The sequence below is a fragment of the Phyllostomus hastatus genome, unplaced genomic scaffold, assembly GCF_019186645.2.
Source record: "Phyllostomus hastatus isolate PE091 unplaced genomic scaffold, TTU_PhHast_1.1 phas_contig_86, whole genome shotgun sequence".
Taxonomy (NCBI): Eukaryota; Metazoa; Chordata; class Mammalia; order Chiroptera; family Phyllostomidae; genus Phyllostomus; species Phyllostomus hastatus.
The window spans coordinates 68,152,982-68,175,151 of NW_025333977.1; positions in this window are offsets into that span (position 1 = coordinate 68,152,982).

Below are 22,170 nucleotides of genomic sequence, written 5' to 3' on the forward strand. Positions count from 1 at the left end.
CATCACCCTCAAAAGGACTACTCTGGTCAAATAGGTAAGATTTTTTACTAGTCTTAAAACCTCCAAAGACAACCACAATCAATCGTAATCATTCTGTTACTAAACTCAGAGTTTAATAGCTATGTCAGAAAACCCATTTTTATTTTTCCTGTGCTATTTACTGTGTTAGGATCATGTGGAAATTCAAATATTGCTTAAAACCACTCTTCATAGTTGCAGTTCTGACACATCAGTTGTTGAATTCTGTTGTTCCAAATGCTCATAGCTTAACAACAGCTTGGGAGTGGTTAACCCTCCAGGGCTTTTGAAGAGGGAGAAGTGACTCTCCCCAAATCAGTACAGACTCTTAGTACCCAGCTCAAATCTCTGTAATCTGAATGTTGGTGGAAACAATTTCCTTGGAGTTGGGTCATTAGCATGCATGTGTGTATATGTGTGTGTGTGTGTAAGGAGGCCATGCTTCCTCTTTAAAGCTAGTGAGAATCGATTGTAAAGCCTGTGTGCATTCACAACAGGGAGTAAAATGAGAGAATAAAGTGAATAAAGTGGAGTGATTTCATATTCTGTCTGCTGTCTCAAGACTATTCAACAAACCGTTTTAAAAGGCTTAAACTTTTAAAACACAGTTACAGTGTCAAATGATAATCAAATACAGTTTTAAGCACAGAATTATCACTGTATTACTTAGGGATTATTTTTGTCCTAAATAGCATAGACACTGCCAACTCAAGAATTATTACTCATGTGTATATACAAGATATACTCATATGGTAAAATAACACTATGTTTTATAATTATTGATTAAGGTTTATTGTTTTTGCTATCAGGGGGCTTCTGAGAACATTTTTCTTTCCTATTTTTAGCTGCAATTACACTTCAGATACTATCAAATGTAGAAGGATTTGTCTGCTGTCTGGGGTAGTGTCCAGTTAAGCTGACAATTCTCACACTGTTGGAAGATTCTTCCTTTTTCTGAGTCCAGGCAGTTCTTGCCCACTGTTTCCAGGACAGCAGGGGACCGTCATTATTGAGAGGCCCAAAATGAATCTATGGCTTGCTGTGAAAGCAGAGAGAAGAAAATACTATTTCTATTTTATAGCCAAGGGAACAGACATGAAAGAGTGGATTACAAAGATTTTAATTTCCATACTAACAGTAAAGCAGGGTATCCAAACCAGTGTCTCCTAATGACCTCACTTTTGTTCTGCTAAACTGACAGAAAGGCAAAGTGTGTTCTCTAGACCCTTCGTGTGTTCTTCTAGTAGAAATACAATGTGAACTCTGTATGAACTTTTAAATGTTCTGGCAATCACATTTAAAAGGAGAAAAAAATCACATTAAAAGGTGCCATTAATTTTTAATAATATATTTTAAGTCAACATACTTGAGGTTTATCATTATGATTAAGATCAAGATTATGATTTCACCATGTTATAAAAATAGACTATTTTATATCCTTTTAAAAATTGTCTTCAAACTCAGCACACCTCAATTCAAACTTGTCACATTTAAGTGTTAATAACCACATGTGGCTAGTAGCTATCGTACTGAATAGCACAGTCTAGAATCTTCTTTTTCTACCCTTACAGACTGCCCCAGCTCCCTTTCCCCACCAAAAATACAAATGTGTTTGTAGATGTTGAGTGCCCCGTCTCTGGGAGTGTTTGAGCGGAGACTGCTTGGTGGAAATATTATGAATAAAAACCATCAGATAGTTATTTGGACAAGAAAAGCCTTAAAAATCACTTGCCGCCCCAGAGCTCTGCAATGCTCTGAAGCTGAGAAGACATGGAATTATAAGTTTGGAAAGAACTTCCTTGCCACTTCCTGCCCTTATCTCCTGATTTGTAATTTACCTCTTCTCCATTTCTAATAGGGCTAAAGTGACCATCAATTGCATGCTATATAGTTTATAAACCACTCTCATAAACACTAATGGTTAGGTTAGTTCATTTATTTCTTCATTCATTCAGTAAAGGCATGTCGAGTCTCTGCATTACAGAGATGTCAAACTTATTTTCACCGGGGCCACATCAGCCTTGTGGTTGCCTTCCAAGGGCCAAATAGAATTCTAGGACTGTGTAAATGTAACTACTTCTTAACAGTTAAGCAGGAGCTTGGCACTGCCGCCGGGTAGAAACAAGGTGCCGGGCGGGATAAAACAAGGTGGAGGGCCAGGTTCAGTCTGAGGGCCTTGTGTTTGCCCTCTAACTTTCTGCTGCACAGAGATTTGATTATGATTTTCCTAGTAAATTTGAAAATATTCTTTCTGACTTGGTTCAAGTGTCCTGAACTATTTTGTGAATTTAGTTTCTAAATTCTACTGTACTCAACTTTTCTGGAATGCAGTTTAACAGGTTTGTATTACCACCAGAGAGCAGCAGAGATTTATAGGTGGCAAATGAGTACCAGCAAATACCAAAAAACGAGGACGCTCAGCTATTTGATTTGATGTCATTACAGTAATTAAATGGCTAAGAGAAGAAACAGGCAGATGATTGAGAGCCTGCCTTCCCACCCTTTCACTCTTTTTTTTTCTTGAAGTGTGTATATAAGTATATGATTTTAATAATTTATGACATTAGCTGAGCAGTGTTTTTTTTTACTTTTCTAGTGGCTTTGGAGATATGGGTCAACACAATTCTTATTTCACACTCACCCATAACAGAATGTGAATCTTACGGCAGTGAATACAAAGTTCGAGTTGAGTGTAGGGCTCTTCCTCTAGGCCAGGGGTTGTCAAACTACTGTCCACAGGCCAAATCCAGCCTGCTCCCTGTTTCTGTCAACGAAGTTTTACTGGGACACAGGCATACCATTTGCTTTTCTGTCTGTGGCTGCTTTCACACTGCAATGGCAGAGCCGAGCAGTTATGACCATATGAGAACATATGGCCTAAACCTAAATCATTTACTGTTTTGCTCTTTACTGAAAAAGTTTGCTAAACCTTGCTCCACACCATATTTGTATTTTAAATTTGAATTATGAAGCAGAAGGAATCCTGAGTTGGGGCTTCAACAGCAGTTGTTCTTTTCCTAGTTCTGGTACTTGGGCAAGTCTCTCACCATTTCTAGCCCTAGGTGCTCTCATCTGAACGTGAGGGCTTGGGGTCTGGAGGTTGAACCTGGTAGCGTCTAAGATCCTTTCCAGATCCAAAGTTCTATGACTTTTTGGTTGCTTGTGTTTTGGACATGTATATGGTACACAGAGAACAAATTATTATATAGGGGTATAATTTTACTTGGTGTATGTCCCTCAAGCTTCACTTCTAATCCCATAGGATTTGCCAGATGGTGGAACAGCCTGCACTATACACCAAGGAAGTGTGGTGTCTGACCTACAGATCCGTTGACATTGTCTTAATTTCACTAAAAGAACAGGAAAAGGGTAAAGTCAGGGCTTAGATTTTTTACTCTAGCTAAGCAGGACTATATTTTTCTTCCTCTGAAAGAAAATTTGTATATTTTGACAAAATTCTTAGCCTACATTCCCTGACTTGTCTCTTTGACAATGCTTTTTTAAAAAGTAGAGTTATTAAATGTTGTAGTAAATATTAACTCAACAACTTCTATAACTTCACTTTGTAATGTCTTGTTGGAAAGTCTCATAACCCAAAATCAACACTGATTTCCAAAGTGTAAACATGAAGAGAAGTATGTGAAGTAAAAGTTTAATACTAGAGCCCTGGTCAGGTGGTTCAGTTGGTTGGATCATTGTCCTGTACACCAAAAAAGGTGCAAGTTTGATTTCTGGCCAGGGCATGTAACCTAGGTTGTGGGTTCAATCCCCAGTTAGGGTGTGTATGGGAAGCAACTGATAGAAGTTTCTCACATCACTGTTTCTCTTCCTTTTTCCTTTCCTTTCTCTCTAAAATCAATAAACATATCCTCAGGCAAGGATAAAAAATTTAATACCATAGGTAATTTGATACTTCTATTTATTGACTTAAATATTTTTTATTTTAAAATTACAGTTGATGTAAAATTTTATATTAGTTTCAGGTGTACAACAAAGTGATTAGACATTTACCTAACTTACAAAGTGATCATGCCAATAAGTCTAGTATCCATCTGACATCATATACAGTTATGATAATATTATTGACTTTATTTTTTATGCCATAGTTTATATCCCTGGGATTATTTAGTTGTTATTTAGTAACACAAATTTGTACTCCTTAATCCCTTTCCCCTTAAACCCACCCCCCTTTCATTTGACAACCATCAAAATGTTCTCTGTATCTATGAATTTGTTTCCGTTTGGTTTGTTCATTTATTTTGTATTTTAGATTCCACATATAAGTGAAATTATATGGTAGTTGTCTTTCTCTGTCTGATTATTTATTTAGCATAATACCCTCTAGGTCTATCTATGTTGTGGCAGATGAAAAGATTTTATTTTTTATGGTTGAGTAATATTCTATTATATGTGTACCACTTCTTTATTCATTCATGTATTGATGGGCTTTTAATTGTTTCCATATATAGGTTATTGTAAATAATGCTACAATAAACATATGGGTGCATATGTCTTTTTGAATTAGTGTTTTTGGGTTTCTTTGGATAAATACTCAGAAGTGAGGTTGCTGGATCCCTGTCTCTTGTTATAGCCTCTGTTTTAAAGTTTATGTTGTCTGGTATAAATATTGCTACCCCAGCTTTTACATTTTGCTTTGTTTCTGTTTCATGAAATACTCTTCATCCCTTTGCTTATTTTCCATGTGTGTCTTTCCATCTGAACTGAGTTCTGTGTAGACGGCTGGGTCTTGTTTTGTTTCTATTGGTCATCATATGTGTTTAGATTGGAGTATTTAATCCACTTGCATTTAAAATAATTATTGATATATATGTATTTATTCCCATTTTATTAATATTTTTGATCTTTTTTTTCTTCTTGAATAAGGCTGTTTAACATTTCTTATAATACTTGTTTGGTGGTAATGAATTCCTTTAGCTTTTTCTTATCTGGGAAATGAAAGCTCTTTATCCATCCTTTGACTCTAAATGATAGAGTTGAGTAATGTTGGTTGTAGGTCCCTGTTTTTCATCACTTTGAATATTTCATGCTGTTCTTCTGGCCTGCAAAGTTTCTTTTGAGATATGGAATCTCCCTTGTAGGTAACTAACTGCTTTTCTCTTACTGCTTTTAAGATTCTCGCTCTGTCTTTAACCTTTGGCATTTTAATTATGATGTGTCTTGATGTGGACTTCTTTGGCTTCATCTTGTTTGGGACTCTTTGTACTTCCTGGACTTGATACCTATTTCTTTCAGTAGGTTAGGAAAGTTTCCCATTATTATTTTTTCAAATAGGTTTTCAATTTCTTGTTCACTCTCTTTTCCTGCTACACCTATGATATAAATGTTGGTATGCTTGATATTGTCCCAGAGGCCCCTTAAACTCATTTTTTTGGATTCTTTATTTTTTTGTTGTTGTTCTGGTTGGGTGTTTTCTGCTACTTTATCTTCCAAATCACTGATTCAGTCCTCTGTTGCATCTTATCCACTGTTGAATCCCTCATATATATACAAATATTATACACACACACACACACACACAGAGGCACACATACAAGTATCGTCAACCAGGGCATTTTTTCATTGCTTTTAGAGAAGGAGAGAGAGAAACATTAATGCGAGAAAGAAGCGTCAATTGGTTACCTTCCAAACATGCATGGACTGGGGATCATATGCACTCAGACCAGGGATTGAACATGCAACCTTGGATATGTCATGACCAGAAATCAAAGCCCCAACCTATTGGTTATGGGGTGATGCTCCAACCAACTGAGCCACACTGACCATGGCTCTAATATCTTCTTCTTTTCAGTTATTATATTCTTCATTTCTGACTGGTCATTTTTTATGTTTTCTCTTTTTTATGCTTCATAGCTCTTTATTGAAGTTCTCATTGAGATCAGTGAGCATCTGTATGACCAGTGTTTTGAACTCTGCATCTGGTAAATTGCTTGTCTTCATTTTGTTTAGTTCTTTTTCTGGAGTTTTGTTCTTTTCTTTCATTTGGGACATGTTTCTTTGTCTCCTCATTTTGGCTGCTGGCCTGTGTTTATTTCTATGTATTAGAAACAAGACACATCTTCCCATCTTGGTAGAGTGGCTTTACATAGTAGATGTCTTGTAGGGCCCAGTGGCACAGTCTCCCTGTTCACCTGAATCAGGTGCTCCAGGCATGTTCTTTGTGGAGATAGTGTATGTCCTCCCATTGTAATTAAGCCTTGATTGCTACTGGCATGTCACTAAGAGGGATTAACCCTCAGGGTAATTGGTTTTAAGGACTGGTTGTGACTACAGTGTCAGAATTATTGTGTACCTACTGACCTTATGGAGCAGGATTTACTTTAGGGGGCTCTGGTGTCTTCTGAGTCTGGCTTTTGGGTATGTCATTTGTGGAGGTGGTTGAGTGGTCTCTGGTGTGGTTTAAAACTAGATACTGAATATGTTGGTTTTGAAGCTTCTTGAGTGGGGCTTTGGTGCAGATCAAGGTCAGCCTCTGCTGGTGCTTGGTATGAGTTACAAAGTAATCTTCAGATGGTTGCCACTGTGCTGGGCTTTATGGTGCCTGGGTGAGGCTAAGCTATAAACTGAGGCTGGCTGCTTCTAGTGCTGAGTTTGGGGCTGCTTAGCAAGAGGTTTGAGACATGCCAAGGCCAGATGCTGACTGTTTGGGTTTTTAGAGATTTTAGGAAAGTCCAAAACATGAGTCAAGATAGAACATTTGTGTGGAAAAAACCCCACTGAAAGCAGCTTGGGTGGGCCCACAAACTGGGAGGGGCTTGTTCTCAGGGAATGGCCATGGTGGGGTGAACACTGTTATCCCAGTTGATGGAGACTCAGACTTGGTATCTGTATGCATGTGCAGGCTGAGTGTGGGGAGAGCTCAGCAAAGGAAAAATGGCCTCTGCTAGCACTTTTGTTTGGGAGAAAGCTACCCTTCCAGCCCCCACTCTGAAGTTAGACAATTTAGTTCTTCCTTATTCATCCTTGGCAGCTTTGGAGCTGCTGCCCCAGAGCTGTAGTTCAGAGAGAGTCAGTACATCAGCAAATAAGTCCATGCTTGGGACCTTTAAGAAGAACACCTAGAACTCCGAAAGCCCTCTGTCTCTCTTAGCCATAGTCTTTACTGGTTTTCACAGCCAACAGTTGTGGAGATTTCTCTACTGGGCACTGGAACCCTGGGCTGGGGAGCCCAGAATGGGATAGGGATCCCTTGCTCCTCTGGAGGGACCTCTGCAGTCGAGATATCCATCTAGGCATTTAACTACCACGTAGGACTGTGGGACTAGCCTGTTCTGTGTCTCTTCCCCTCCTACTAGTCTTGATGTGTCTTCTACATATTCTTAGTTATAGGACTTCCACTCATTAGGCCTCAGGCATTTCTCAATTACGGTAGTTTAGTTTAATTTTTAAGTGAGAGGAGGCAAACACAGCACTTACCTACATTGCCATCTTAATCAGAAGCCCAATTTGACTTTGCATTTTAGTTTTTTCTGTTTCTGATTGATTTACTGGTTTATTAATTTAATGGACATTCATTTAGTCATCTAATTACTGCTGGTAATGCAACAATGAAAAAGCAGATAATTAAGTCCAAGATACTCACTGAAAATTTTGGGAAACAAAGAAAATGTAAAACAGAACCTAATTTAGTCTAAATATTTGTACTTTTGCAATTTTTTTTCAAAATGTAAATAATGTAGCTAACACCCATCAATAATAAGCCTAACATTTGGATCTCTTGATTTATTTATATTTATTACCAAGATGATATTTCAGGCCTCTGGAAACCACTGATCAGGTTTTCATGCCCCACATTTCTGATACCTAGGAGCTTTCACAGTACAGTTTTGTATAAATGTTATTGCCTATATGGTCTTAAAACCTTTAAAGTCCGTATTGCAAAGACTTCTGTGTGAAAGAGGGAGGAAGCTCACTACAAGAGGTAGACATTATCATCTAACCATATCATCCTTCAAAACTGGAGACAGAACTGTTGACACCCTTAGCCACTCAAAGCCTTTTTGGAACAACAGGCATATTTCTTTCCTAGTTCTTTCCAGGGTCAGGGTTGTGTGTGGAATGTTTGGAGTCAGAAGAGCTGAGCCAAATCTCTGCTCTGCTACATTGTAATTAGTTGTTTTTTTACTGAGTCACTTCACAATCTGAGTGCCTGTGTTCTCATCTGTAAAAGAGAGGCAATCACCCGTCCTCCCTGTCTTATAAGGTTACCAGGAAGGCAAAAAGACAGTGTGAGGGTTTAAATACAAGTAGATCCTCAAACTCTAATATTCAAGGCAAATAAATGTAAGTCAGCTAGGGTTAAAATGAAGCCCAGCAGTGACCACAGCCCATAAAGATGAACAATTGGCCTTGGGCCCTCAGGACCAATTTAGTCAGTTGGGCTAACTGGCTTTGCCATTTGAAGTTTACTAATTCACTGATGTGGACAAATGAGTTCTTAACATTGGTCCAACAAATACATGTTTTGTATCAACTAAGTACATGCAACTGGGCTTGTGTAGTAAATACAAAGTGCTCTACCCAGAAGAGCTTGTTTATATATTTATGTCAAATTTTGTTTTTCAATTAAAGTTTACATTCAGTACTCTTTTATATTAATTTCAGATGGATGGCATAGTGGTTAGACAATTATGACCTGGCACCATGCATATTTATCACAATATTACTGACTATATTCCTTGTGCTGTACTTTACCTCCCTGTGACTATTTTTTAAGTACCAATTTGTACTTCTTCACTCCTTCACCTTTTTATTCAGCCCCTCAACTCTCTCCCAGTTGGCAATCATTTGTTTGTTCTTTGTATTTATGAGTTTGTTTCAATTCATTTATTTTGTTCTTTCGATTCCACATATAAGTGAAATCATATGGTATTTGTCTTTCTCTGTCTGAATTCACTTAGCATAATACCCTCTAGGTCCATCTATATGGTCATAAATGGTAAGATTTCATTTTTTTTAATGGCTGCGTAATATTCCATTATGTATATGTAGCCCATCTTTTTTATCCACTTGTGTATTACTGGGCATTTGGGTTGCTTCCATATTTGGCTATGGTAAATAATGTAAGAGCTTACTGTTTAGAAGATAGGGATATCAATCAGGTGTAGCAGGAAAAGAGAAACTACTTTAAATTTTCAACAGGGGAATTTATTTATTTATTTAACTTTGAAAAAAATCACAAACTTTCATGATTGTGTCGCTTTTGAACATTACGAGCTATTTATTTTATACAATGTCCTTTTGGGCTTTGACTGACGTTTCCTCACGATTAGATGCAGGTTCATGTGTTTGGTGGGAGTATACAGAAGTGATATCGTGGTCTTCTCGATGCATCCTATCAGGTGGCACACATTTCTCACTTATCCTATTATTGATCACGTTCACTTTGATCCAATTCTTAGAAGTCTGTTAGACTTCTCTACCATAGAACTAGTACTCTCCCCTTGTAGTTACTGTATTTTGCCATGTATAATGCACATTCACATTTTTGGCCCAGACTTTCAGGAAAAAGATTTTTCACTTTAATTATTTAATTCAGTTATTTATATTTAGAAGTAAAACTGATTATTGTACTCCAGGGTATTAGTTTGCATATCAATATCATTATTGCTTTTTACAGTTACACTTTTAATGTATAAGTATAAATAAAATAATTAAAAACATTTATATAGATACAGAATTAGTACTACCTATATATAATGCACATCCTTATTTTTCTCTCAAAAATTTGGACAAAAAAGTACACATTATACTTGGCAAAATACGGTACTAAAGTATTTGAGGAGAGAGGTTACTTTGAGGCTATATCTTAATATCTTGTTCCTCATCCAACTTTAATGAATTCATATCAGTACAAATTCTTGGTTTTGTAATTTGTTCAATGAATTATAATGTTGCTTTCACTATTCTGATGTTCAAATTGTCCCTATGTTGGCCAGAGGGAGCTCCTTCCAGCTGTCGTCTGTGTCCTTTTGACATGTTCCTACCATTCTTTGAGTACTTTGTTATATTTGGACCCCCAAAGATATTATTCTTTCCCTATCACAGCCCTGAAACCAACCATATCTCTAAGGATCTCGGACTCCTTTTAGTGGAGAATGACATGTAAGACCAAGCTCTGGCTCTGAGTAGGCTCATTACTATTAGGATATTGCTGCTTTCAGACCTTAACCGAGGGGATAAATTCAGGGAATTGATTAAACTGGTAATGGGGAAGCTGGATCCAAATAAGGGTCAGTGGGGCAACCGGAGGAACCACTAAGACCATTAGGCAGGAGGGACAGAAGTGGGGTGTAATGTGCTCAGGAGGTCAGGTCATCTGGAAGAAGCTGGAGAAATGCTGGACCTGTCCAGTGGAAACTTGAGTCATGGAGGAGCTGCAGCTGCTTTAAGAGAAGCCATGTAAGGAGGAGATGTTTCTCCCTTTCTCTTGTTTTCCAATCTGTCAATACCACCCATTGGCCTGACTTGGCCAGAATCTGTCTGTCATGGGGCCTAGGAAATAAAGCCTGCAGAATCAGTTCCCTGAGTGGGTACAGAGGAAGGGAAGGGATAAGAATGGGACCGAGGGCAAAAGGCCAGGGACTGCACAAAGATACTTATGTTCTTATAGCTTGGTAATTGCCATTTTAACAAAACAGAAAACAATTGTTTTTGTGACTTGAAATGGGCAACACCTTGTGTAATGTGGCCACTTAAATTTAACGCGTTCCAAAGAACCTTCTCTCTGCCTTGTAAAACCGGGCATTGATTGGGTCACATAATACTAGAGAGTAGAAGTGGATAACTGCACCTTAAAGAACACATGCTCCCTTTCCTCTTTTTTTAGTAATCTGTTTTGCATAGGGAGCACTTAGGGTCTAAGCTGAGTCATAAAGTCTAATTCATCTTTTTACTGGAGATATTTTGACATTGCATACTTTGGGTTGAATTATGTCCATTTATTTAAAAGACATTGAAGTTGACTCCCAGTACCTGAATATGTGACCCTTTTTTTTTTTTTAAATACGGTCTTTGCAGATGATCAAATTAGGTTGAGATCATTAAGGTGAGCCCTAATCTAATACAATTGATATCCTTATAGAAAGGAAAAATTTGAACACAGACACACACACATACAGGAAGATTCCACATCAACATCAAGTCGGAGCTTGGATTCATGCATATATAAGCCAAGAAATGCCAGCTTGCCAGCAAGCCACCCCAGGCTGGGGAGAGGCATGGAACAGTTTTCCTCACAGTCCTCAGAAGGATGCAACCCTGCTAACACCTTGGTCTTGGACTTTTAGCTTCCAGAATGAGGAAAGAATAAATTTGTATTAAGTCGCTCAGTTTCTAATACTTTGTTGTGACAGCCCTAGCAAATTAACACTCTGGATTAGACATGGACATCAGGTACTCAAGCATCTATTGATAAAGTGATACTTGGTCTCCTACAGGGGAATGTGCTGTAATAAAGGGACTGAAGAAGAGGAGGTATGGCCCAAAGACCTACTCCTTGTCCTTTTAACACTTCTGGGTAGGAACAGTTTGGTCAGTATTGAGTATATCAGTCCCCTTTCCTCCTCTGCCTTCCCTTGTGGGAGGCCTGCCTTTGGTCAATGGTGCTAGTATTGGGCAAAGCTGATAGCCAGCTCTTTTTGTGGTGGTGTTCAGGTCTGGCCTCTGCAGCTGGCCAAGGGATGGGAGCAGGGATTCCACATGTCTTTTCACTTCCCTCCTACATGAGCCTCCTACTTTGGGCCTCAGGTTTAAGTAAGTCTGGCTCTGGCTCACCACTTGGATAGACGAGAAGAGTCTGTAAAACAGTATCCTGCTGGTATCAATCAAAATACCACCCCTCTGCTCATGAGACAGTGTTTATACACTCTTGAATACAGAAAAAGAAAAGTTGTTATTCTGGCTTGTTAGTTGGTTTACTTGATTGTTTTTTCTATACAATGTCACCTGCTAAAGCCAAGGAAAAATCAGCTTTTAGGTTTATTCTGACCCCATTTCTCACACATAATACATTGAGGGTTAATTATATGCATTTCAGAAGGCTTCTCACCAAATACTGAAGATTAGCATCACATAGCTCAAGAGATGGCACACATTAGAAGTGCAGTGCAGATCATGTGGCAGAGACATTACAATCCTATCCCCACAGAATTGACCTCTATGGAATTTGGCCTCGGTATAGAGCACATTGCTGACATATGCTATGTGTTATTTCATGCTTATAATTATACGTAACTCCCTACACAGTGCTTTGTTGTTATTGATCTTACACGTTTTGGCCTATGGAAATTTGAAATGAAGTAGAACTTTTACCTCCAAGTACTTAGATGTGAAACATGTGTCACTGATATCAGAAAACATGACAGAACAAAAGTCTTGGACTAAGGAATAAGAAGTGGAGTGTAGAGCTTAAAAAACTATTAACTTTGATAATGACAGTTTCCTCTGTTTTCTCTAAAATGGTAGAGAAAACTGCTCGGCATAAGGTCGATTAGTGGTTCTTGATGTCAGGACTGCTTTTCAGTCTTAAAATTGAGGACTCTGAATGACTATGTATGAATTATAGTGATCAATATTTACCATACTCAAAATTAAAACTGAGTAATTGAAAAATATTTATTAATTCACTTAAAATAATGTTAATAAGCCCACTACATTCAACTTCATCAATTATTTTTAATGAAAAGTTACATTTTCCCAAACAAACAAACATCAAGGAGAAGAGTGTCATTGTTTTCCATTTGTGCAAATATCTTTGGTGCTTGGCTAAAGAGATGGTAACTGGATTCTGATATCTTATTGTGCACTTAATCTCTTCTAATATCTTTTTTTCATTGAGATATACAAAGAAAATCTGGCATAACACAGATACACAGTTGGAAAGATAGGTGTTTTTGGTTGGCCTCTTCAGGTAATTGTGAGTCATCTTCTTTAATAGTATACCAAAATTTGAAAGTGACAGTTCTTTAAAGGTTGGTTGCAATGTGGAAGTAAAAGTCATATTAACAACTTTTAACAATCTATTGCATTAAAATCTATTGATTCTTCATGCACACTGAAAATGTGGAGTAATCGTTTACCCATGCATAATTTGATACTAGCATGCAGTGGTCATTTGAAAAATACTGGTTCATTTAGCTCATTGGGCCTTTTAATGTGAATGTGTTTATTATTTAATGTAAAAAAATTCACACTACCAATCTGATTAGAAAAGCCGTTAAGTATTGGGAAGCTGTGATGTTTATTGTGGATGTATAAGTTTTACAAACTTTTAATTTTCACTTAAAAACTTGAATTTTATCTTTGGTAACAAATACTATGAGCTGTTTTCCAAGAAGTGACAGGCTTATTTTGTTATTTTAAGAAAATTTCTGCCAAATACCCAACTCTGAAAAATCATAGTTTGTCTATTATTCATTATTTCAAGTAAAAATGATGTTTGCAGGAAGCAGAATAATGGTCCCCATCCCCCAAGATATCTATGCCCTACTCCCTGGAACTGTGAATATATTACTTTATATAGCAAACGAGACATTGACTGTGTGATTTAGTTAATAATTTTTTAAAAGAATATTCTTTTATTATCTTAAAATTAGAATATATTTAATCAGAATATAATAAAGGTAATATTTATCTGTTTTAAAGCTATACTTCATTTTTCTGCCTTAAAATACTTAAAATACTTAAAACTTTTTCTAAACTAAAAAGACCTCATTTGTTATAATGTATGTTCTGTCTTTGAAAGGGATACCTCAAGCTACATTAGTGATGTTATTAAAGTCATTTTATAATCTATATTGTTTTCCAGTTTCAAATTTTGTAATTAAAAATTGTGAATGTGTAAAAATCCAGCCATCTACATATTATTGAAAGATAAGTTATTCATACTATACATTTTTCAAAGACTTAATTTATATTAATATTTTCTAAACATTATTCAAAATTATTATCCTGACTGTATTATTGCTTATTTGCAACCTTATTACTTGTTTTTTTTACCTAATAATCCATGATCTACATATAAAGAAAAAATATAGTAGATTTGTTTTTATTGCTGTTCAATTACAATTGTCCCAACTCCCCCCTCACCTCTTGCTTTCCCCTGCCCCGCCCACCCCCACTCCCACAGTCAATCCCCACATTTTTGTCCATGCCCATGGGTCCTTTATTCATGTTCCTTGACTAGAGCCTTTCCCTTTGTTCCCCTGTTATCCTCCTCCCCCTCCCCTCTGCTCACTGTCAGTTTGTTCCTTATTTCCAAGTCTCTGGTTCTATTTTGCTCATTTGCTTGTTTTGTTCATTAGGTTCCTCTTATAGGTGAGATCATATGGTATTTGTCTTTTGCCACCTGGCTCATTTCACTTAGCATAATGCTCTCCAGTTCCATCCATGTTGTTTGCAAAGGGTAGGAGCTCCTTCTTTCTTTCTGCTGTGTAGTATTCTTTCTGCTGTGTGTATAGTAGGGGTGTCAAACTCATTTTCACTGGGGACCACATCAGCCTTGTGGTTGCCTTCAAAGGCCCATGTAATTTTAGGACTGTATAAATGTAACTACTCCCTAACTAGGGGCAAGGAGCTCAGTGCTGTTGCTGGGTAGAAAAAAGGTGCCGGGCTGGATAAAACTAGATGGAGGGCCAGATTCCACCCACAGGCCTTGTGATTGATACCTGTGGTGTATATGTACCACAGTTTTTTCATCCACTCATTTACTGATGGGTACCTGGATTATTTTCACCACTTGGCTATTATAAATAATGCTGCTTTGAACATGGAGGTGCATAGGTTCTTTTGGATTGGTGTTTCAGGATTCTTAGGGTATAATTCCAGTAGTGGAATTGCTGGGTCAAAAGGCAGTTCCATTTTTAGTTTTCTGAGGAAATTCCATACTGTTTTCCACAGTGGCTGCACCAATCTGCATTCCCACCAACAGTGCACTAGGGTTCCTTTTTCTCCACAACCTTTCCAGCACTTGTTGTTTGTTGATTAGTTAGTGATGGCCATTCTGACCGGTGTAAAGTGGTATCTCCTTGTGCATCTCTCTGATGGCTACTGATGTTGAGCATTTTTTATTATGTCTATGGGTCCTCTGTATGTCCTCCTTGGTTTAGGACTTTTGCTCATTTTTAAATTGGATTGTTTGTCTTCCTGGTGTTGAGTTGTATGAGTTCTTTATATATTTTGGAGATCAAACCATTGTCCAAGGTATCATTGGCAAATATGTTTTCCCATACTGTTGTTTTTCTTTTCATTTTGCTGATGTTTTCTTTAGCCCTGTAGAAGTTTTTTAATTTGATATAGTTCAATTTATTTATTGTTTCCTTTATACCTCTTGCCCTAGAAAATGTACGGTAAAAGTATTGCTACATGAAATTTTTATGCCTATGTTTTCCTCTAGGACACTTATGGTGTCATCACTTATATTTAAGTCTTTTATCCATCTTGAGTTTATTTTGGTGTATGGTGTAACTTGGTGGTCTAGTTTCATATTTTTGCATGTAGCTGTCTGGATCTTCCAACACCATTTGTCTCAGAGGCTATTTTTACTCCATTGTATTCTCCTGTCCCCTTTGTCAAATATTAATTGACCATAGAAACATGGGTTATTTCTGGGCTCTCTATTCTGTTCCATGGATCTATGCGTCTGTTCTTATGCCAGTACCAGACTGTTTTGATTACAGTCACCTTGTAATACAGTTTGATATCAGGTATTGTGATTCCTCCTACTTTGTTCGTCTTTCTCAAAATTGCTGTGGCTATTTGGGGTTGTTTGTGGTTCCATATAAATTTTTGAAATGTTTGAAATGTTTTGAAATGTCAAATGAAAAGATATAATAGCATTAATAATTTTTACTACTTCATCAAGGATATCGTGAACCTTTGCTTCCTTTCTTACTGTGCACATGTGGTGGTAAAGAACACAATGACTACTAGTTAGTCTGGTGCCACTGCCTTGATTTGTCCTAAGGCACCAGCAGTTTTACTCTCTGTTGCTTTTGAACCCTTGGGACAAATATCAATGTAGTCAGAAGTCAAATAATGTCTTAGGATTCATTTGAAATTAGTTTTGACCTTGTGAACCCCCGAAAGTATTTGGGAGATGGCCAGGGTCTGCACTGTGAAGATTACTGGGCTAAATTCCCATATTATGAGATTCTTTTCTAGTAATACTGTTATGGAATCCTGCCTGTGTTGCTCTGGAGCAGGTATGGGGTTTGATTGCTCGCTGCCAAGAAGCATGACTCCCAATGCAAGAGTTTGGTGAAAAAGAAAAAGTGTTGTTTATTTAAAAGTTATACAGATTCAGAATAATGGCGGGTTTCTGCCATTAAGTCCTACTCCCTCTAAAACACCCAAAAAACACATAGTCCTGCCTCCCTTTGCCAAACCAGGCCAGTTTCAGAACACTCCAGTCAGAGTTACTGTCTTTCAGAAAAGCAGAAGTCTGTGGCTCAGCATTTGGGGTCACAGCTTAGCATTCTACGTATCTCTCCCAAATCTGTGCTTGGTTAGGTAGGTCCCTGCAATTCCCAGCTCCATTAGCTCTGCTGCCTTGTTCTCTAGGCAGGTTTCCCAGCCCTTAATCCAAAATGCATGGCATCTCCTTACTCCAAACTATGTGGCACCTCCTTACACACCAGACCTCATGGCCGACGCAGGGTGGAGGGGGACTTCTATGCCCTTTTAAACCTCTGGCTGCCACTCACAGCTACTACTCTACTTCCCCCCCTTCATGGTGGGCCAGCCCTTATTTTAAATGCTGTCCTGAAGCTTCCTATGTGACCTCACATTCTGCACTATACATTCTACACTATACAGACCTTTTATCTGGGTGGCAGTCTGCTTCCCTTCAGGAAGGACACGGCTATCCATTTGCCATTGTTGTGAAAATTATCTTAAGCCATATCATCCGCTCTCCCTTCCCCTAACCAAGGGCTGTGGGGAATATCTCCTATATTTTGGGGACTCCTTGCTTTGTACCCTGTTATAATACTGCTCCTCTCCCTCATGGAGGGGTGTGAAAAGCCAAAATACTCTTTACAGACTTCTGGAAAATCCCCATTCCCTCCCAACAGTCCTTTTATACAACCGGGAAGGGGTAGTACTGGAATAATAGCTGATGGTAGTAGTATTGGCCCCAGAGAGCGTGTTTGGGCCTCAAGGATGCTGAATATCTCTTTTCTGAAGTTCCAGATCACTCAATATTCAGTTCAAAAGGCTCTGAAGTTTGCAGTGGTGTTGAAGTTACAAATGAAAGTTCTATTTTAAAGGGAATTTCTGGTCCTGCTTTTAGCATGGGTTAAATGCCACCCCAAATCACCATGTTGCTTTAAAAATCAGTATATAAATCAGGAAGCAATTTGAAAAACGCTTTATTATAACCCATTGTTAACTCTATTCAGAAGGCCAGATGTGCTCCTGAGGAACTGCAAAGTGGTCCAAATAAACAGCACTTGAAAGCCTGCAAGTATCCTGAGCTCCTCTAAGAGCAATTGGACCTTTGTTTTAGTTCCTGTATTTGGCTTTCTGCCAAAAACATTGTCACTGACTGACAGGGAAGGACTAGGGAAAAAGTTGGATGTACTTGATGGTAGCAAAGTTTCAAGCAGGAAAAGCTGCTTCATCACACTTGGATCCTTCAGGAAAGCGGTAGGGTTACATGCCCAAAGTATGGGTTCCTGTTCTGTTCTTGAAATTTCTTGCTATGTGATTTTGGACAGGTTAAGTATTTTGAGGCTCATTTCAATCTCTTGTGAAATGAAGATAATAAAAGTACTTAATGTTGATTATGGGTATCAAATAATCTAATGGTGTATGTTTAGGTTTAGTTTGCAATATACCATTCAAATTTTAAATCCAATATAATCATTAACTTAGATGACTTTCAGGGTAAGTGTGAGGGCAGCATGACAGTGAGGAGCAGGGTAGAGGAGGGAGAGTCAGGCCCACTGGCCATGATGCCTTCCTTGCGCCTCATCTCCGTCCCACACTCTAAGCTGAGACTTGGCAGCTTCTGTTTGTGTGACCCTGGGGATGGTTTCAATATATTTTCATAGTGCATTCTGGAGATCACCTGCATCAGAATCATCCGGGATGATTGTTAAATATGTAGGGTATACCCTCCTTCGGTCAGATTCCTGGCCCTCCTTTCCAGATCCACTCACTGATGCTGGAGTCAAATAAATTTTTTCCCCTTATTTTCATTGATTTTCTTCGGATGATATTGGTTAACAAAATTATATAGGTTTCAGGTGCACAATTCCACAACCAATCATCTGTACACTGTTTACCATCCCAATTCAAGTCTCCATTCATCACCATTTATTCCCTCTTTGTTCTCCTTGTCTGACCTCCACCCTGCCTCCCCATGATAACCCCACTCTGTTGTTCATGTCCATCAGTTTTTTTTCTCTTTTTTTCATGTCCATCAGTTTGTGTCCATCAGTTTTTTTCTCAATCCCTCCATCTTCCCAAACCCCAGATGACAGCTGTCAGCCTACTCTCTGTAAGTCTATCTCTATTTTGCTTAATAGTTTATTTTGCTCATTAGCTTCCACATATGAGTGAAATAATGAGGTACTTGTCTTTCTCTGACTGGTTTATTTCACTTAGCATAATGTTCTCCAGGTCCACCTATGCTGTTGTAAAGGTTAAATTTTCTTCTTTATTTTACAACCAAGTAGTGTTTTATTGTGTAAATGTACCACAGCTTGTTTTAAATCTGCTCATCTACTGATGGACATGTGGGCTGCTTCCAAATCTTGGCTATCTTAGTAATGCTTCAAGGAACATAGGGGTGCATATATTCTTTCAAATTAGTAGTTTTTGTTTCTTTGGATAAATTCCCAAGAGTAGAACCACTGGGTCATAAGGCAATTTCATTTTTAATATTTTGAGGTATCTCCATACTGCTTTCCAAAGTGGCTGCACCAATCTGCATTCCTACCAAAAGTGCATGAGGGTTCCTTTTCTCCACACCTAACCAGCACTTATTTGTTGATTTATTGATAGTAGCCATTTTGTCAAATGTGAGGTGATATCTCATTGTCATTTTCATTTGCATTTCTCTGATTATTAGTGATCTTGAACAACTTTTCATATGTCTATTGGCCATCTGTATGTCTATTTGGAGAAGTGTCTATTCAGTCTCTCTGTCCATTTTTTAAATTGGATTGTTTGGGGGACTTTCTTTTGGAGTTGAGCTTTGTAAGTTCTTTATAAATTTTGGTTATTAACCCTTTATCAGAAGTATCATTGGCAAATATGTTTTTCCATTCTGTGGGTTGTATTTTCATTTTGTTGATGGTTTCTTTTGCTGTGCAAGAACTTTTTTAGTTTGATATAGCCCCATTTGTTTATTTTTCCTTTTGTTTCCTCAGGGTGATAAATCAGAAAAAAATATTACTACGAGAAATGCCTGATGGTGAGCAATGGGGAAAAGGTGGGGCAATTGTAACTGAAAAACAATAAAAAAAAGATGTCTGAGGTTTTACTGCCTATATTTTCTTCTAGAATTTTCATGGTTTCAAGTCTAATATTTAAGTTTTTAATCCATTTTGAGTTCATTGTTTGTATAGTATAAGAAAGTGGTTTCTTTTTTTTTTTTTGCATGTATGTATCCAATTTTTGAAACAGTTTATTGAATAGACCATCTTTACCTCATTGTATGTTTTTGCCTTTCTCAAATATTAATTGACTATAAAGATGTAGGTTTATCTCTGGGTTCTCAATTCTGTTCCATTAATCTATATGTCTGTTTTTATGTCAGTATTATGCTATGTAGATTAGTATGGCCTTGCAGTATAGTTTGATATCAGAAAGCATGATTCCTCCACCTTTGTTTTTCTTTCTCAAGATTGCTCTTGCTATTTTGGGTCTTCTGTGGTTCCACATAAATTTTTGGAATATTTATTCTAGTTACATGACATATGCCATTGGTATCTTGATAGGAATTGTGTTGGATCTGTAGATTGCTTTGGATAGAATGGGCATTTTAATGTTAATTCTTCCTATTTGAGAACATGGTATATGCTTCCACTTGTATTTTCTTCAGTTTCTTTCTTCAGTGTCTTATAATTTTCTGAGTACAGATCTTTTATATCCTTGGTTAAATTTATTTCCAGTTATTTTATTATTTTGAAATTATAATAAATGGGGTTGTTTTCTTAATTTATTTTTCTGATAGTTCATTATTGGTGTATAAATATGCAACTGATTTCTGGATATTTATTTTGTGTCCTGCTACTTTACTGAATTCATTTATCAGTTTTGGTAGTTTTTCTTGGTGGCATCTTCAGGGTTCTCTATATACAGTATCATGTTATCTGCTGATATGACAGTTTTATTTTTTCCTTTCCAATTTGAAAGCTATATATATATATATATATATATATATATATATATATATATATACACACACACATTTTGGTCTGATTGCTGTGGCTAGGACTTCCTGTATAGTATATTGAATAAGAGAGGTGAAAACAGACATCCCTGTCTTTTTCTTGATCTTAAGGGAAGTACTTTTAGTTTTTGCCTATTGAGTATGATGTTGGCTGTGGGTTTGTCATATGTGGCCTTTATTATTTTGAGATATTTACCCTGTACACCCACTTTGCTGAGAATTTTTATCATAAATAAGTGCTGGGTTTTATCAGACGTTTTTATGTATCTATTGATATGATCATGCAATTTTTATCCTTCATTTTGTTTATGTGGTGTATCGAATTTATTGATTTGTGGATATTATCCCAACCTTGCATCCTCAGAATAAAGGCCACTTGATCATGGCGTATGATCTTTTGAATAAATTGTTGGATCCAACATACTAATATTTTGTTAAGGATTTTAGCATCTATGTTTATGAGGGATCTGGGCCTATAATTTTCTTTCTTTGTAGTATTTTTTTCTAATTTTGGTATTAGGATAATGCTGGCCTTATAAAATGAGTTTGAAAATCTTCCTTCCTCTTGAATTTTTTGGAATAATTTGAGAAGGAGAATTGTTCATTCTTTTCAGAATGCTAGGTAAAATTCAGCTGTGAAGCCATCCAGTCCAGAGCTTTTGTTTGTTGGGAGTTTTTTGATTATTGCTTCAATTTCACTAGTTGTAATCCTTTATTCAGATTCTCTGATTCTTCCTGATTTAGTTTTGGAAGATTGTATATTTCTAGGAATTTATTTATTTCTTCCAGATCATCTGATTTGTTGGCATATAGTTGTTCATAATATATTTTTACAAACCTTTGTATTTCTTTGCTGCCAGCTGTTACTTTTACTCTTTCATTTGGGTCCTCTCTCTCTCTCTCACTCACTCTGGTTAAAGGTTTGTCAATCTTATTTACCTTTTTGAAGAGCCAGCTCTTTGTTTCATTGATCTTTTCCAGACTCTGTTTTATTTCTACTCTGATCTTTTTTACATCATTTTTTTACTCACCTTGGGCTCTGTTTGTTGTTTCTTTCAAGCTCCTTTAAGTATAAAGCTAGATTGTTTATTTGAGCTTTTTCTCGTTTCTTGAGAATGAACAAGGCCTGCAATGCTATGAATTTGCCTCTTAGGATTCCTTTCTGATGTCCCACAGATTTGGGGTTGTTGTGTTCTCATTTTCATTTGTTTCAAGGTAACTTTTGATTTCTTCCTTGATTTCATTGTTAACCCATTCATTGTTTGGTAACATGTTATATAGCTTCCATATCTTTGTGTTTTTTAAGTTTTTTTTTCTCGTGATTGATTTCTATTTTCATACCATTGTGGTCAGAGAAGATGCTTGATATGATTTCAATATTCTTATAAATAATAGACTTTTTTTTTTCCTAACATGTGGTCTATCCTAGAAGAGGTTCCATGTGTACTTGAAAAGATTGTAAATTTTGCTGCTTTGGGGTGAAATGCTTTGAAGATATCAACTAAATCCATTTGGTATAGTGTGTCATTTACAGGCACTTTCTCTTTGTTGACACTCTGTCAAGATCTATTCATTGATGTAAAGGAGGTGTTAAAATCACCTACTATGGCTGTATTTCTGTCAGTCTCTCCTTTTATGTCTATCAAGATTTGCTTCACATATGTAGGTGCTCCTATGTTGGGTGCATAAATGTGTACTAGGATTATATCCTCTTGTTGAATTGTTTTCATTAT